This window comes from Ictidomys tridecemlineatus, chromosome 10 (assembly GCF_052094955.1).
Source record: "Ictidomys tridecemlineatus isolate mIctTri1 chromosome 10, mIctTri1.hap1, whole genome shotgun sequence".
Taxonomy (NCBI): Eukaryota; Metazoa; Chordata; class Mammalia; order Rodentia; family Sciuridae; genus Ictidomys; species Ictidomys tridecemlineatus.
This window is the reverse complement of record NC_135486.1, coordinates 1,513,981-1,517,958: the sequence shown is the minus strand read 5'-3', so window position 1 is coordinate 1,517,958 and position 3,978 is coordinate 1,513,981. Positions and strand designations below refer to the sequence as shown.

At 53.8% G+C, this 3,978-nt stretch overlaps 1 long non-coding RNA gene across 1 annotated transcript; it reads right to left on the bottom strand.

Annotated features, from left to right (window-relative positions):
• Positions 1-299: 299 nt before the first annotated feature.
• On the bottom strand, positions 300-3,628 carry LOC144367091 (uncharacterized). The gene is made up of 2 exons (XR_013426308.1): positions 2,565-3,628; positions 300-1,810 (listed from the first exon to the last, which is right to left on the bottom strand). It is a non-coding gene; the product is annotated as an uncharacterized LOC144367091 (long non-coding RNA).
• Positions 3,629-3,978: the final 350 nt, after the last annotated feature.

Here is a 3,978-nt window from a genome sequence, read left to right as displayed (position 1 = left end):
TTGGTCACTCAAAGCCTTGTCTCCTGTCTCAGGCTCCCAGGTCTCCAGGACCACAGGCGTGTACCTGCACACCTGGCCACCATGGATGGATAAATATCTGTCTTGCTACGTATCCCATGGACAGCTACTATTCATGTCTCCATTGACAACGAGAAGCAGGGTCGGCTCAGAGATTCCCAATCCCTAGGTCCTGTTTACCTGGAACAAATACCCATCATTTTGTTACCGCTGTTGACCGGTGACGAGTTCTTGCTCCCCGATGTTGAAGAATAACACCAAAGAAGCACGCCGAGGCAAGGTCAGAGATTAGAAATTTATTAAAGGACAGAAGGAAGGACTTCTCCCAGAGGAAGAAGGGGACCCAGAAGGTGGAATCCGTGGAAGTGCGGTTGTTTCCCCTTTTTATACTTCTTTCAGTGATGGAATGTAGGTTGGAAGGCCCGAGGGGTGGGACACAGGAGGGCCAAAGAAGTAGTCTGAGCAGGAAGGACTTCATTATCACTTCTTTGTGATGGGCTATCTTCAGATCTGCTGGGGGCTATTCATTAATACTTCTTCCAGGTGGACTTTGGCCTAGGGCCTTTTCAGGACTTCATTAACATTCCATGAGTTGTCCTGTGTTTTCCCTGAGTCATTCCCAGCATGGCCTCCATTTTAGATTCCACTCGGTATTAGACCCGACTTACCTAACTACACTGACCACCTAACTTTAAATCTGGCTTCACTCTGACCTTGCCTCGGCGTGCTTCTTTGGTGTTATTCTTCAACATCGGGGAGCAAGAACTCGTCACCGGTCAACAGCAGTAACAATTTCAGGCTCAGTTAGATAAGACTCAGAACTTAATGGAGAAAGGCTTTTATCACAAAAATGACGTTTAACACAATGTGAGAGAAGCTTGTGGAAGCCTGGCCTGGGAATGACAGGGTCAGAGGAGGAGCCCGAGCTGGCCGGCAAGTCTGACGTCTCCAGGGATCCCAGGAGTCCAAGTGTGGGAGTGGCCAGAGCAGGACCATGTCGGGAAGCTCACGGACAGCCCAGGTGCCCGCCTCTGTGGTCTGCTGCCAAGAAGCTGGGCGTGAGGGCAGGAGGGGCGGCGAGGGCTGGCAAGGCACCTCTGAGTCTGTTGTCCACAGGGACCGGCATGGACTCAGCCAGGCAGGCTCACCTGCCCTCCCTGTCCTAGGGACGTTCTGGCCCAGAATCGTGCCCAAGAGGACTCTGGGAAACGCAGAGTCACAGGGTTAGAGCCCCGAGCCCATGCCTTGCACACCCCTGTCTTCCTACCTGGCTTCTGCAGTCGCAGGTGACATCACGTGTACCGATGCCGACCTCCGCAGTGAATATTCATGTGCTAAGTGCTTCTGGATGGCCTCCCGTGAATGCTAACAGTAAAACACGTGTGCTCACATGACATTGTCTACACGGGGGGGATTTTTAAAGTTAATTGCCTTACAAGGCATCATGCACATAAAAACATGGTTGAAAGACAACATTTTCACAGAGGTTACGTTGGAATGGTGGATTGTACTCAGTATTTCCTCTTACTGTTTTTTTTTCAGGTGTTCTATGTTGAATATGTAATGTTTCATGAATTAGAAACAAATTAATACCTTCTCTTCCTTTATTTGAATTGAACTCTGACATACTTGCGTGGGGTCGGTGTTAAATCCCGTCCTGCAGACCTGTGCTGGACCTTCAATGCCCAAGGCATGGCCACGGGGTGGGATGGACCCTTCCATGCTGCCTTTCATGGCGTCCTGGGACAAGGCTCACCTGTTGGTTCTCACTTCGTTGCATTGCTACATCCTCCTATGCAGGAAGGGAAACGTTGACCTTCTCCCTTAATGAAGGTCAGGCCTGGGCTTCGGTGTGGGAAGAGGCACAGATAGCCTGAGGGGAGTAAAGCAGGGCCAGCCGGGGACCTGCTCAGGTCCCTCTCCACAGATGGAGCCACACGCAGCCTCCTGAATGCTATCTGAGGTCGCCGGTGGGAGGGAGGGAGGGAGGAATCTGACAATCGCGTATGGGTTTCACCCTGGGTTGGGGCCGGGGACAGGAGTTCTGTGTCCCCGGGGAGCAGAGGAGCTGGGCTGGCATTTAATTCCATCATGGGACTCATCCACTCTGACCATCCAGGGGCCTGTGCCCGCCAGCCCTGTCCCTACTATGTTTAGTCCCTTGTCAGTGTGGAAGAGCGCTGAGAATGATCCGCACCGACATCCCTCTGTCCAGCCGCATAACGTCAAGGTCCTGACAACAAGCCCCAGTCCACCCAACGCCTCCCAGCGCCCTCCTCTCCTGCCCAGTGGGGACCGTGGACACGGTGACCCAGCACATGTGCTGTTCCTCTCCCTGCCACCTCCCCTCCTAGCAGGGGACAGGAAGGCTAGCAGCAGAACAGGTTGCTACTGGCCCTGGGGACAGCCCCATCCAGGAGAGTGGGAGGTGGTAGAGTGCACGCTGGTGGGGGTCGGCTCCGCACCTGTCCTCCTCTCTGTCTGCCAAGCTCTCCACACCTGCATTCGAGCTGTGGACATGTCACAGTCTCAGCTGTCACTCTTACCTGGCAGCCTGGTGTCCTCCAGCCTTCTTCTTTTCCCACAGAGGACTTTACAATTTTATTCCATGCTACTCCACCAAGTGAGTCATTGTTCTTTGCCTTTAAAGCATTTCGCGGAGCTTATTTAAATAAGTATTTCAACAGCTATCTGTTTCCTTTACTAGCTTGGAAGTTCTGGAAAGGCAGCATTTAATTCCTATAAAGGAAATAGAAGGCATTAATTTGTTTTTAATCAATGAAATATTGATTACAAAAAATACATATTCAACATCAAACACCTGAAAATCAGTAAGAGGAAAAATTTTGTGCAATCTGGAGGCCTTCCATGTTGAGATGCTCACAAAATGAGAGGTAAATAGATGAGGAAGAAAGAAAGAAGGAGGAGGAGAAGGGAGGAGAAGGAGGAAGAGGAGGAGGTGGAGCTGGAAGAGGTGAAGGAGGAGGAGGAAGAGGTGGAGCTGGAAGAGGGTGAGGAGGAGGAGGAGGAGGTGGAGCTGGAAAAGGTGGTGGAGGAGGAGGAGGTGGAACTGGAGGAGGTGGAGGAGGAGGAGGAAGAGGTGGAGCTGGAAGAGGGTGAGGAGGAGGAGGAAGAGGTGGAGCTGGAAAAGGTGGAGGAGGAGGAGGTGGAGCTGGAGGAGGTGGAGGAGGAGGAGGAGGAAGAGGAGGAGGAGTGTGAGGAGAAGGAGGGAGGTAAAGGAGGAGGAGAAGGAGGAGGAGGGTGAAGGAAAAGGAGGAGAAGGAAGAAGTGAAGATGGAGGAGGAGGCTGAGGAGAAGGAGGAAGGTGAAGGAGGAGGTGGAGTTGCAGGAGGAGGTGGGGAGAAGGAGGAGGGTGAGGCAGAGGAGCTGGAGCTGGAAGAGGTGGAAGAGGAGGAGGAAGAGGTGGAGCTGGAAGAGGGTGAGGAGGAGGAGGAGGAGGTGGTGGAGCTGGAAGAGGTGAAGGAGGAGGAGGAGGAGGTGGAGCTGGAAGAGGGTGAGGAGGAGGAGGAGGAGGAGCTGGAAGAGGTGAAGGAGGAGGAGGAGGTGGAGCTGGAAGAGGTGAAGGAGGAGGAGGAGGAGGAGGAAGAGGTGGAGCTGGAAGAAGGTGAGGAGGAGGAGGAGGAGGAGCTGGAAGAGGTGAAGGAGGAGGAGGAGGAGGAGGAAGGAGGTGGAGCTGGAAGGAGGTGGAGGAGGAGGAGGTGGAGCTGGAAGAGGTGAAGGAGGAGGAGGAGGAGGTGGAGCTGGAAGAGGGTGAGGAGGAGGAGGAGGAGGAGGAGCTGGAAGAGGTGAAGGGGGAGGAGGAGGTGGAGCTGGAAGAGGTGAAGGAGGAGGAGGAGGAGGAGGTGGAGCTGGAAGAAGGTGAGGAGGAGGAGGAGGGAGGAGCTGGAAGAGGTGAAGGGGGAGGAGGAGGAGGAGGAAGAGGTGGAGCTGGAAGAGGTG